General features: G+C 47.9%; 1 protein-coding gene across 1 annotated transcript in view; it reads right to left on the bottom strand.

Annotated features, from left to right (window-relative positions):
- Positions 1-7,224: 7,224 nt before the first annotated feature.
- ZNF341 (zinc finger protein 341) overlaps positions 7,225-14,299 on the bottom strand; it is a 151,167-nt gene continuing 144,092 nt past the window's right edge. Inside the window, exon 16 of the mRNA XM_064674304.1 lies at positions 7,225-7,348. The gene's annotated coding sequence lies outside the window, so the exon portion shown is untranslated. The remainder of the gene's footprint in view (positions 7,349-14,299) is intronic.

The following is a 14,299-nucleotide window of genomic DNA, read 5'->3' as shown; positions in this document are numbered from 1 at the left end:
CATTAAGACGTTGAGACGCTCTGATTTTACCAAGACGCTGCTCCGCAAATTACATATTTGCAAAAACTCCAGATGAAATTATAAATATGAGACTGCAAGCAAAGTTATTTCACATTTATTACTGCTTCCCCTGGATTCTCATTTCATCTCAGATCCCTGGGGTTTTAGAGGTGTGCCAATGTTTTTGACACTATTTGTATTCCTGTCTCAGCCTGTGATACTTTTGCTGTGCTTAAAGGAAGGGAGGAGCAGAGGTGGGTAAAAGGTACAGGTGCCTCAAATATGATCAAAACCACAGCCAGCTTTATGTTTAGACAACATGTTTGTCTCTCTGTGCTATACCTGCACTAGTCTCGAACTGGAAGAAGAAATTCCAGACTGGAAATCTCTGAGAGAACTGAAGCTTTTGGTACCTACAGTTAAAACTGACACCTCGGTCTGACTGAGGTTCCTTCTCCGTGCCCTGCCCTGCACTGTAGAAGAGGGAAAGCAGAGGCTGAGGCTGTGCCATGGCAATATTTCAAACCCTTGGGATGCAAAAAGCACCAGAAACCTTAATAGTGCTTGTGCTATTCCAGAGCAAATCCCCCAGGGACGACAGGGACAATCCCAGGCACAGCTGGTCTGTCCCAGCTGCTAAGCTGCTCCTAGAGCAGCCCCTTCCTTGTTAAGCTGCTTAGAGTTATTGATTACTGAGGCAGAATGTTAATTATTATGGAATCCATGCACAGGCTTGTCGTTTTCTTTTCTCCTTAACGACCAGTGTTCTCCAATTAATCTTGGCTTTGTTATGAATGCGGGGAAGACTCTTCGTAACCACCGAAGAAATTGATTTTTCGGGTTTCAGTGTGTTTATGTTCAGCACAACTTCATTTCCTTGTTTGCTTGAAAAAAAAACAAAAGGGATATACATGAAGTTGGAGCAGGCTTTTCCCTCAAGGGACTCATTTAGTGGTGTAAAGATCAGCTTCCAAACACTGCCTGGAACTACATGTTTGAATAAGACTCGAATCAAAATGTTTATGGGAAGTGGATTGAATTCAGCTGCTTCCTCAATGAGCTTTCTGGAAAGATCCTGATGAGCCTTCCCAATCCATTAGTACAGAATATTACATGTGCACAGACATGGAACTGACAGCCAGACATCTCTCTTGGGAATACTGTAATTCTTACGTGGCCCCACAGTAGGAATTCCGGGTTTCTGTAACCAAGTTTCTCCTAAAATCCTTTTATTTTCTAAGGATCCCTCACTGGAAATGCAATCTCAGCGAGCCAGCAGAAGTTTCAGAGCGTTTCCACTCAAAGGAAACATGATAGTTTTCTTTTTGCACATCACTGTTTGTCTGTCTGTGAAAGGGCAAACCTTTGGGCAATTCCTGACTCAAAATTTCAAAGATTTCAAAACTGTCCAAAATATTATTATACAATATTCAGATAAGGTAAAAATGCTCCAATGGCTAAATGAAGGAATTTGATGCTAATACAGTGGAAACCCAATCCCAGATTTTCTTCAGATAGCGGCTCAGTTTACTTTTAACATTGTTGACTTGGGGATTTTATTTTATCTTTTATGATCTCTGATTTCTTTTTTTTTTCCTACTTCTAACTTAAAAAGTAAGTCCATGCTATTAATCAATTTTTTTTTATTTTGGTAATTCCCTATATCAGTCACCTGTTTGGTTGGGGTCCCAGCTGGAGGGGGCAGCTGACCAATGCCCTGTTTCTCCAAAGCAGCCTTCTGGCTGGGAAGCAGCACTGTGGACCTTCTGCATGGGATGGAACACTATGGACCTTCTGCATGGGATGGAACACTATGGACCTTCTGGCTGGGAAGCAGCACTGTGGACCTTCTGCATGGGATGGAACACTATGGACCTTCTGCATGGGATGGAACACTATGGACCTTCTGGATGGGATGGAACACTATGGACCTTCTGGCTGGGATGGAACACTATGGACCTTCTGGATGGGATGGAACACTATGGACCTTCTGGCTGGGATGCAGCACTATGGACCATCTCCTGGGGTTTCAGGCTGGAGACATCCAATCCTGATGTAATAAAGGAAGAAATATGGGTGGCCCCACTTGGGATGTAGCAGGCCTGGAGTAAACCCTCTTCAGAGGGTTTACTCTCCTGCCCAGAGCCCCAGACCAGACTGTTGAGGTGTTCCCTCAGTCCCCATGACCCGACTGAGCTGCTCTGTTACAACAGAGTGGTTGTGGAACACGGGCTTGAACATCACCAAGGTTGAAGGAGGGGATTGTCCTGCTCTGCCACCTCGAGTCCTGGGGGCAGTTTGAGGCACCACAATAGGAAAAAGATCTAAAGCTGTTGGAGAGTGTCCAAAGAAGGGACATGAGGATGGGGAAGGGTCTGCAGGGGCCACATGAGGAGTGGCTGAGGGCACTTGGTGTGTTCAGCTGGAGAAGAGGAGACTGAGGGGAGACCTCACTGCAGTTCCAACTCTCTCATAGGGGGCAGAGGAGGGGCAGGGACTGAGCTCTGCTCTGGGGGGACCAGGGACAGCAGCCAGGGAATGGCTGGAGCTGTGTCAGGGCAGGCTCAGGTTGGATCTCAGGGAAAGGTTCTTCCCCCAGAGGGTAGTTGGCACTGCCCAGGCTCCCCAGGGCAGTGGGCACAGCCCCAAGGCTGCCAGAGCTCCAGGAGGGTTTGGACAATGCTCTGAGGGACAAGGGTGGGATTGTTGGGGTGTCTGTGCAGGGCCAGGAGCTGGACTGGATGATCCCTGTGGGTCCCTTCCAGCTGAGGATATTCTGTGATTCTGTGACCTCAATGGCCATGCCCTGGAAGGCCAGTTCCTTGCTCCTCCTTTGGGTTACAAATATACTGAGCATGGTTCCTCATCCCACACACCCAGTCAGGGGTGTCCTGAATCCCAGTTGCTCAGCTACGAGCAGCACAAGGAAGTGATAATATTGCCCCAAATCTTCCCACAATGGGACCAAAGCAACATTCCAGGCTGGAGCCTGAAGGACATCAAGCACAAAGTCCCCACAAGGTCTCGTGGGGCACAGACTCTGAGCAGGTCACAGCCACTTACCCACATGCTGAAATTTTAGTACTTCTGGGATTTTAGTGTGATAAATCTTGGTGTCTCTTGGATATTTCCACCCCCAAATTCATGGTGGGAGGCGACAATTCATTATTGCAACTCTAGAATGACAAATGCCTGCACACCTTTACCCCCCTAACCCTAAGCTACACATCTTCTCTTTGTATTTCTTCTTGTCTCCTTCAGGATTTGTCTGAATCCTCACAAAATTCAGCATTAAACACTTTGTTAGTTGGATTAGCCCAGGGGATGCTGGTAATTGCAGGATTGTTAGGGCTGCTTTTCATTCCCAATCACTCTGTCAGAGATGCTTTCACACACAGAATCCTGTAATTTTCCTGGGAGTGGGCTGGGCATAAACTCCTTGCTAAGCTGAGAGATGTCTTTTTCTATAAAGTCAATTACTGTAGAAAATCCACTAATACAAAGGCCATAATGCAATTATTTGGAATTGATTTCTTATAAGCTTATGAATAGACATTTGGGCAAGTTCAAGTTTGCTGAGGGAGTTTATAATAATAGCTGTCACATTTACACTAGCTTTTCATCCCAGGAGATTTCAAAGCACTCTACAAATCCTGAACTCACATCCCTAAAGAGGAAACATGGCCCAACGCCCACGTGCCTTTTGCTCAGGAAATCTGCATTTAATTCCCCCTTTCACCACAGCCTTCCAGCACAGTCCTTCATGAGTCTCTCAACTGCTGCTACAAAACAAGAAAAAAATTGTGTGCTCCTTCTGCAGGGTGGGGGGGGGAGAGACACCACGGGGGCTGCAGGGTGGGAAGGTGCAAATCCAGGTGAGGAGGCAGTGACTGGAGCAACCTGGTCCAGTGGAAGGTGTCCCTGCCCATGGCACCTGGATGGAATGACACAGTCTTTAAGTCCCTTCCAAGCCAAACCATTCCACGGTTCTGTGAATGTGGAAGGGGTTCATTTAGACCAAGATCAGCTCTTAGGATGAGAACCAGCTGCCCTGACTTGCTCTTGTAGAAGTCAGATGCTGACTCAGCTGGTCATCTGAGCTGAAGCCCTTTGAGAAAACTTGGGATGCCAGAGGGGAGGATGAGTCCCACCTGCCTGCCTGAAATGGGAGAGATGTCCCACTGGATTATAAAGGAACCTAAGAGGGAAGGAGGTGGATTTAGCCTTGCAGCTTTTCACAGTCTAAAGTTCCTCCCTGACACACCATGGAAGTCCCAGCAGTTGATTCTGAGCTGTTGGTACCTTGATTTTCAGCAGCAAAGCCAAGTGATGATGATAATAATAACCACAGGGATGAGCCCTGAGTGTTTCCAGGAGGATGGAGGCCCCTGCCAGAGAACCAGGGAGGAAGGAAGCAAAGGGATGACAGCCAGATACCAACCATGTGGCACAGATGGCCAAAAATATGGCTCATTCCTATTGGCTTCTGGTGCACTTATGAGAAACTTTCTGTGTGTGTAACTCCAGAGCTGCCCAAAGGCAGAACCTGCACAGGAAGACAGGAATGATGACAGTGAGAGGCTCGGGTGAGGCTGTCAGGGTTATTGTTGGCCTCTCCCAGCCAGTGCAACCTGGGGCTAGGAGAGATTTCACTAAAAATCTCAATAAAGGCTCCCAAATAAACCTCAGGCTTTTATTTCCCGTACAATAACCACATTCTACATGTCTGTAAGGAACAAGGAATGATGCTTTTATTTATTTCTCCTTTTCACTGATATGAGCTTCATGTAAGATTGCAGACCAGGCAAAGCAGCATCAGCACAGACAGGACTGTGCTGAAATAAGTCCATTTTTCTCCTGGCACCCCCCATATTTATTTGGCATCCTGGTCTATTCTTTTTGAATTTTTTCAGAGTTGCAGTGGACATAAAACTCAACCTGACCCTTCTTAATTTATATTCGCCCCAGTTCATGCCATTTGAAGAATAGTTTTCACATTCTAAGTAGACCAGATAATAATTAATAGAGTAGATAATTGCACCATCAAGCTGGTCGTTTTGCTGGAGTGAGGATGTGCCACTTTAATATTTTAAAACCTCCCAGATTGTTTCAGACATATGGGGATTATATAATATTTACTGTGCCAGGCTGATGAAGGGCCAGGCTTAACTGAAAGTTATTGTAACCATGCCACTGTTTTTTAAGAGGGCCTGAGAAAATAGGCATTATAAAGAAATATTGACAGATTAAATAGATTCTATGATGGGAACTGGGAAATTGCTTCATTAAAGTGCATGTGTGTTACAACATTAGGCAATTATTAAATTAACAGATGGCAGAGGCTTCTCAGAGCTCTGGAAATGGATCCCAGCAGCATCCAAGTGATAAAGGGAAAGTCATATGCTAATGCAGGCAGGAATCTGAATCCCCCTCTCAATCACTGGCACGTGGGGATTCAGGGGATTAAAGTGATTCATTGATCTCCCAGCAGCAATAACAGCAATGAATCACCCAGGGATGGAAATCTGGGTGTTCCCCCACTCCCCCAGGTAAGAGTAAATTGGTTCCCAAAAGGTTATTGTCCTGATTGCCCAGCTAGCAGAGGAAAAATAGTGAGGGAAGAGAGGGGAGCCAAAGAATGTTAACTCACCAAATAGGGTAACACACCTCTGTGCCCAGATCTCAGAGCCTGGGAATGCTCCCCTGGGATCCAGGAAAGCCCAGCTCACCTCTCCCCGGTCCTGGAGGGATCCCAGTTCCACTCTGCAGCTCCACAGTTCCAAAGCACGGTCTGGAAGAAGCATTTTGCAGCTCTGTTCCTTCCACTGTTCCCCTTGCTTGAGGGATGAAATCCCACTGGAGCAAAGCCTGTAAGGCTGGGGAACCATCTTATCCCGAAATCTGCCAAGCAGCACATCCCTGCTGGCAGCAGGTGGGGGAAAACCTCCTGGGAAGGGGTGGTTGGAAGAGCCCTGTGGCAACTGAGACCCATCCCTGTCCCTGCTCTGGATGGGGATGAGATTGAGCAGGATTTTGAGCCTGGGCTGAGCCCTGTGTGCTCCAGGACAGGAGCTCTGTGCTCCTTGCCCTTGGCATTTTTCTCATCAGTGAGGAATTTTTAGGCCCTTGTTAATTCCAAGAGCAAAAGCTTGAGAAAGGCTCATTAGCCTGGAGGTAGGAACAGGGCTTGGGAAGCAGCTTTGCTTCAGGGAACACTTAATTGTTTATACAAAGCTTCACAGTGCTGAAAAAGCCAAATTTACCGTGGGGGCATCCAGGCTGTCTCCTTGGACTGCCCATGGCCAGAGCACTTTCCTGGGCAGGTGATTGATCCCTTAAATCCACTGAAGCAGAAAGAAAATTCAGATGACACCAACTTCTTGAGTAGTTTGTAACCCCAGGCTTCCATTTTCAGCATGGAAAGTTTTGCATTAAATGCAAAACTGTGCATTGAGCCACAGGAAATATTTAAGAGTTGGAGTTTTGGAAGATGGAGAGGGAGTGTTGTTTCAGCTCTCCAAAGTTCTTTGAAAAACTTTGGGTTTGGCTGTCACATGGGATAATAAATCAATCATTCCCACCATTTTAGCAATTGCCCCCTTTTTAGATTTAATTCATCAGAATTGGAACCCTGGAGTTAAATTCAAACACAAGGTAGCTGCTTCATTGTTCTGGACCTCTTAGTCTCTAGTAATTTCCAACACTATGAAATACAAGTGAAATTCCCCTTTTTGCAATTCTTTTTCCCCCTGCTGGCAGTGTCTGGTCTGCACACAGAGCTCCCCTGGGTGGCAACAGGGAACATGTCACTGACCTGCAGTAATTGTTTTTAGGAGTTAAATAGGTAATGAGTGGTTGGTGGGTTTTGTACCCACAGCCTGATGGTCATCAAACATCTCAAAAGTAGCCTGGAGAGAAAGGTTAACTTTCAGAAATGGTTCACACAGGTAATAATAAGAATTCAGATATAATTGAAGTGCACAAGGGGACACATCTTTGTGGGCTCAGGAATCTGCTACTTGACAGCAAGAACAGCTGAGCTGGAGAATATCACAGACTATCAAAGAAAACCCTTTAACACCATCATTGAGCACTCACAGGGAAAGAAATGTTAGAACTGAAATCATAGAATGCAATCAGAGAATATCCTGAGTTTGAAGAGACCCCCAAAGACCATCCAGTTCAACTCTGTCCCAGCACAGACACCCCAACAATCCCACCCTGTCCCTCAGAGCGTTGTCCAAACCCTCCTGGAGCTCTGGCAGCCTTGGGGCTGTGCCCACTGCCCTGGGGAGCCTGGTCAGTGCCAACCACCCTCTGGGGGAAGAACCTTTCCCTGAGATCCAACCTGACCCTGCCCTGGCACAGCTCCAGCCATTAGTATCTTATGTATTAACTTAGATCTCCTGATTTAAAGATGAGCCAGAGCTTGGCTTCAAACTCTTTCCCTCTCTCAGGCAGTGACTGGTGATACATTATCTGTGGAGAATGATATGGAAAACAAAGACACTTGGGATATTTAGGGGCCAAAGTCCTGTTTCAGTGGTGACGTGGGAACTCAGGCACACCAAGGGCCAGATTCCCAAAGGCATTTGGGGGGTTAGAGGTGCAGAGGGACTCGGGTTGGTCAACAGCCACTGGGGAAAAGGATGCTTTTAAATCCAGTTGCAATGGGTGTGGAAGGGCAGAGATGCAGGTCAGAGATCTCAGCCTGTGATCTCAGAGCTGTGGGGAGGGGAGGGCATGTGAGGGGCTGTGAGCCAGTTTAAAGGAGCCCAAAGTGACTTAGGAAATGACTTTCACACCCACCCCATCCAGCAGCACGATCCACAGCACTGGCTCCCAAAGGTTTTCCATCTCTACCCAGAGCTAAAGTAGAATTCACAGGCTGAAGATGTTTGAAAACTTCTGGTCCAGCCCATTTGGAAGCCTCAGATTGCAGCAAGAAGGGCAAAACAACTGTAATGATCCTACTCTCCAAAGAAATCAGTTATGCTTCCAGAGAAGGCAAAGATTGAATTGGGCATTATGAAAAATTCTCTGTGTAGCTGCAACTACAACCCAGATAATTCACTTAGGCTAAATATACGACTGTAATTGAAAAATCCAAATAAGGTATGCATATGCATTGATCCATATGATTTAAATCAAGCCATAAAACATCAACGTTATCCAGCAAAAGCTGCTGGAGAAACGGCAGCCAAGCAGAATATGAAATTCCAGGGAGACCATTGCACTGGCTGGGAGGAGGGCTTAATTGATTTTGACAAAGAAACCTATTTGCTGTTTAATTGATTCCTACTCTAAATTCACAGCACTTTCAGACCTAGCAGAGAGAAGCAGCAGAATAGTGATTACCCAGAGCAAATTACAGCTGGCCAGGTCCAGAATCCTTCAGGTCCTGGTAATTCTCTATTTACCAAATTACTGCCGTGGAGTTTCAGAGAAACACTGAAGTGTGCTCGTGTAAGCACACAAATCACCCAGAGCTACAGGATGATTGAAAGAGCTGCTCAGGCCCCCAGAAAGACCTCGGGGAAGCAGTAAACATCCACACTTTATTCCAAGAGTATCCATGCTCTTCTGCACCTCCTTTAGGTCAGTGGGAGCTGTGTTTGCTGGGAAGGAGGGGTCCCAAATTGTGCCACTTGGGACCCTTCTCAGCTTTGATAGGTGTCTGTGCCACACTTCTCTAGGAGCCACCATGACCAGACTGGCCTCCAGTCCTTCTTCCCTGCTCCTGGAGGAGGTCCAGCAGCCCCAGGAGGGGCCCCACATCTGGGTACAGCTGTGGAACCCCAAGTTACACTGGAACCCTCAGGGCTGCCCTTCTCACATCCCTGGTACCTTCCCAGGGACTTCCCAGGCATCACTGAGCCTTCACCTTCACATCAGAGAGGGGGTGAGAATGATTTTCTCCCCATCTTAAAACACAGAATCAAGCCCTGCAGGTCAGGTGCTCCCTCACACAGGAGTCCTTTTGGACAGTGATGGTGTGGAGGCACAAACAACAGCAGTAGGAATGGGAAAAAGGCCTCAGAAATTACTCAGGACCTCAGAAATAGGAAAAAGACCAGAAATGGGAAAAGGATCTCAGAATTCTGCTCTCTACAACTACCTGGAAGGAGGTTGTGGTGAGTGGGGGTCATCCTCTTCTCCCAGGCAGCAATAGGGTCAGGGCCTCAAGGTGCAGCAGAGGAGGCTCAGGTTGGATATTAGGAACAGTTTATTCCCTGAGGGAGTGGTTAAGCACTGGAACAGGCTGCCCAGGGCAATGGTGGAGTCACCACCCCTGAAGGGTTCAAAAAGTGAGTGGGGTTCACAACATGGTTTAGTGGCCATGGTGGTGTTCAGTCAAAGGTTGGTCTCGATCATCTCAGAGGCCTTTTCCCACCTTAAGGACCCTGGGATTGCCAGGCTCCCCAGGAATGTGCTGCAGAGCTGCCAGCACAGCTCACACAGCCCCTGCCAGCAGGGCTGCTGTGCTGGGGCTGTGCTCTCACCAGGATGCTCCATTCCTCCTCCCAGCCCCAGCCCTGGAAGCACAAAGGAGCACCCACAGGGCATCCCCTCCCTGCTGGTTAAGCCCCTGTTTCCCTGGTGCCTCCCTAACAGTGACGGATGGACTCCCAGGGAAGGTTTTTCAATTTGAAAAATCCACTCTCATTTCAGAAATCATCCTCCCCTGAGCTCGGCCATCTGTCACACGGGGCAAGGCAGAGCTGGCACACTCCTCTTCCACAGGGAAGCAAATGTCCAGGGAAAGCCAGGATAGAAACATGGCAATTACAGCCTGCACAGAGGGAATAAATCACTGGCTTCGCTTAAAATAATTAAAGAAAGGAAATTTAAAAGTCTTAAGAGGCAGGTTGGACCTAGGAAAATATTATCATTACCTGACAGGGGGTTGTAGCCAGGGGGGGTTGGTCTCTTCTCCCAGGTAACAAGTGACAGGACAAGAAGAAACAGCCTCAAGTGATACCAGGGGGTGTTTATGTTGAGTATTAGGAAAAATATTTCATGGAAAAGGTTGTAAAACATTGGAACAGGCAGCCCAGGCCAGTGCTGGAGTCACCATCCCTGGAAGTGGGCAAAAAATGTGTGGATGTGGCACTTGAGGACGTGGTGGTGGTGCTGGGTTAATGGCTGGACTTTATGATCTTAAAGGTCTTTTCCAACCTCCTCGACTCTGTGAATCTATGATTACTATCAGTACTTTGGGGCAGACCTTATTCTTCCAGAGTTTGAACACCTCTTCCACCTCTGATGCCAGGAGTGACCTCTCAGGGAGGTGCCCTGGGAGGGAGGGACAAGGCTGGGGGGAATGGGCAGCACAGGAAGACCCAGAGCCCTGGATCCATTCTGAGGCTGCTCTTGCAGATGCTGCAGAGACAGAAGTGGCCCAGAGCACAGCCTGAAGGTCTGACCTCAAACCTCTGTCCAGGGGGGCTTTTCCAGAAGCCAGAAAAGTTTTCTGTGACCCCTGGGAAACACTGAAACCTCCTCCAGCTCCACCAGCTCCGGGAACGTGGATGACAAATGACAACTGTCCAAACTGACCTTTTGCAGGCTCTCCCCTAATTAAAAGCAGGATGCTGAGAAATGATTCCTCCTCACCACAGCTGTGGCCTGAGGGACCACATTAAGGGACTGAGTGCTTTGGTGCATCCTTGCAGGAAGATATCAGTGGACCTGAAGGCTCTCCTGGAATTCTCACCTCCCTCCCTCCTCCAGAAATGGAGCCTCTGATCTGATCCAAGAGAGAAACAGCCTGAAAATGTCCTTCCTGCTTCCAACAGAACAACTTCCCAAACCCAACGGTGTCCAATCAAATGAGGGGGAACAAAGGGGAACAGGGCTTTGCTGGGAGCTTCACCAAGGTGCATTTCCAGCTGCATTCTTCCCACATCTCAGAGAGAGCAGGATGGGAAAATGAGGCTGTCAGACCAGTTTTCTTGCACAAACACTGGCCTGGGTGTCATTGACATGATCTTAGAATTGTGTGGGTTGGAAGGGACCTGAGAGATCATCTCATTCCACCCCCTGCCATGGGCAGGGACTCCTTCTGTTACTCAGAGTCCCATCCAACCCCTTGGACACATCCAGAGAAGTCATGGTAGGAGTTTCCCAAGGAAAGGAGCTCTGAGTGATCCAGCTACATGAGAAGGGATAACCAGGCCCATTATGGGAAAGGCTGAACCCCTCCTCCTCCTCCCTGTGGTGCTGGGATCCCCAGCCAGTAAATGCCCATGGAATCCCTGCCTGTTGTCTTTCCCTCCAGCTGTGAGGAGCTCTCCTTTCCTTTCCAGGCTCCTTAACAAATGCCAGCTCCTCCTGGTCATCATCTGCCAGCAGAACCAGGAGCTGAACCCCTAATTAGGGTGAGAAAGCAAAGTGGGATATTTCCCATGACAGCCCCCCAGCAGCTCCTGAAATCCCTGAGCAGTTGCAGCAAAGCCAGCAGTCATTCCCAAAATCAGGGCTTTCAGTTTGCTGCTCAGGTATCTCCTCCCTCCTCAAAACATCCAAAGAGAGGGAGGTCAAAAACAACAAGGAAAAAAAAAAAAAAGCACCTTTGTGGTTTCTCTCCAAACTGAAGTGGGTTCCAGGGAGGTGATACCAGCAGTTTCTGTGCTGTGTGTCTGCTAAAGCAGAGTCAGGCTCTCCTGGGAATTGGGCACTTTCTGGATCTGCCACACGTTTTCCCAGATTAAATCCACAGGCTGTGAGTAAACCAAGTAGGGTCTCTCCATTTTTCCTGAGCAGGAAACTGTATTAGTCACACTAGAAAACTTCTATTTCTGAGAACTTCCACCCGGATCCTGGGAAAGCAAGATGCTAAAGAAATATTTTATGTTAAGGTGGGATGGGATTGTGATATGAAAGTGGCAAACAGATCTGAGAAAAATGAAGAAAAATTAAGAAAATCAAATGCATGTTCACATATCTTTTCAGTAATGATATATAGGCCTGATTTGAAAAAAATGCATTAAATATACAATATTGAACAAAGTAAATATATTTAATAAGTAAGTTAAATGTATTCTATTCTTCAAGGTGAAGGAAAAAATGCACAGAAATGCACATTAACAATCTCAGTTCACCCTGATGAGTGTGTCCCCTGCCAGCCCTCACAATCTTCCTGCTCTCCCAGGACCATCACTGCCCTTTTCCACCCTACAAACCCACCAGCAAATCTTCTCCTAGAAGAAAAAGACCAGTTCTGTGTGAAGGTGGCCAGAGGGGATGAGAAGGGCTCAGGATGAGAGGTGGGAAGCCATCCCTGGTCCTGCCAGCACACAAGGGACACATCTCCACGTGGCCCAGCAGGGATCTGGGTAATCCCAGACACCCACAAGGTGGGTCCTGCCCTCTCCCCCTAAATTTGTATTTATTTGATTCTAGTCTGGGCTTCAACTCTTTGGTTTAACCATCTGTGCCTGACACTCCCCAGTAAACTGAAGGTTGTTATTCACCACCCATCCTTCAAAGCCCTGCCAACCCCCAGGACAGCAGCACTGCAGGTGTTGATCCTGCTGTGTTCAAAGGCTGCTTTATGGATCACCCAGCAGCAGGTTTGCTCTGGGAATATTTACGTGGGAGCAGGAAAGGAAAACAAATTTTAAAATGTCAAATTTAAAAAAAAAAAAAAGCAAAACAGGTTTTTTTCTGCAGTTGGGTGAGCAGAGTGTGCAGCAGGTGACAGAGGTGTGGGATCTGCCAGAGGGACAGCCCTGCTCCTTCCTGGCAGGGATGAAGCTGGCACTGAACTCTTATTTAGGTTACAAGTGCTCTAAGGCTTTGCAGCAAGACTTGGCAACCCTTGCTAGTGTGCCTACAGTAAGAGGGATGTCCCATTAAAATCCAGAATTCTGGAATAACTTGGGTCTCAGCCCTTTTCTTAGGGAAAGCACAGTAGGACTGGGAGGGTGGAATGAGATGGTCTTGGAACAAGATGGTCTGTGAGGTCCTTTCCAACACAGAATCATAGAAGGGCCCATGATCCACAGTCCAGAGCATCCAGTTCATCTCATTCCACCCCCTGCCATGGGCAAGGACACCTTCCACCAGCCCAGGGTGCTTCAGCCTGGCCTTGGACACTTCCAGGGATGGGGCAGCCACAGCTTCTCTGGGCAACCTGTGCCAGGGCCTCACCACCCTCCCAGGGAAGGATTTCCTCCCACTATCCAATCTATACCTCCACTCCTCCAGTTTAAAACCATTCCCTCTTGCCCTATCACAGTGCAAATGCTCAGGACCATCCCAAATCTGATCCTTTCCTGCTTTCCAACCCCTTCTCCAGTGGCCAAACCACCAGTGAAGCACAAACCCCTCCGTGCTGTCTGCAGCTGAGGCTCATTTACCCTCCTCTGTGTCCTGGTTCAGCTTCACCAGGAGGATGAGAGGATCCAGAGCATCACAGACTGTGTGTAACATCCTCCTCTGCTGGGGACCAGCAGGAGGGGACACAGCAACACCCGCAACAGGACACGTCACAGGCAAAGATGTTTCCAAATCATAAACTCGCTTTTTTCCCTTCCACAAAGTGGCAGGTGTTTCCAATCAGTCTCTCACAAGGTAAACACGGGATTTGTTTTGTAATTTGTTTAGCAAACCTTGTATTTTCAGCTGTAATTACCCCATCAAGGCAGCTAAATGGAGATGACATTTAAAGTGACCTTCAGCTTCCAGCTGCAATATCCATCCCACGGGAGGGATGGAGCAGGAGGGGAGGGAGCACAGTGCTCCCAAGGTAAGAGGTGCCTGGGAGCTGCCAGCCAGATGTTCCTGCAAAATCAGCCAATTCAAGGTGGTTTAGGGAGGACAACACACTCAAGACTGAACTGTCTGATTTTTCTGTGAGGCAAAGGTCCCCTGTAGGATGCAGGCAGGTGGTATTTCCTCAAGTGGAAGAGCTCAGGATGCCTTTCCTCATTGGGACTCCCTGAAAAACCAGGGTGTGGGATGACACCACCCTGCAGGATGGTCCATGCAGGAGTGGCTATATGCAGTGCACATATTTTGGTGTTCCTCTTGCAAAGGAACACAATTTTCTCCATCACTTACTTGCCAAAGGGCAGGAAATTTTGCCTTGCATTAAGACATTCAGTGAGATAACTTGCTCAGGTACATGCACACAGTGCCTTTAAAATAAAAGGAGCCTCTAGTTCCCTGCTCTCTGGTTCCTCTCCAGTCTTCTCCACCTTGCCCAAGGTGAGCCTTTCTCTGTACAGCACCCCTGCTCTCTGCACCAACCTGCCAGATACTCAGTTTATCTCTCCTTCCATATTCATTGCAT

The sequence above is a fragment of the Pseudopipra pipra genome, chromosome 17 (assembly GCF_036250125.1).
Source record: "Pseudopipra pipra isolate bDixPip1 chromosome 17, bDixPip1.hap1, whole genome shotgun sequence".
Classification (NCBI taxonomy): domain Eukaryota; kingdom Metazoa; phylum Chordata; class Aves; order Passeriformes; family Pipridae; genus Pseudopipra; species Pseudopipra pipra.
This window is presented reverse-complemented; position numbering and strand designations above follow the sequence as displayed.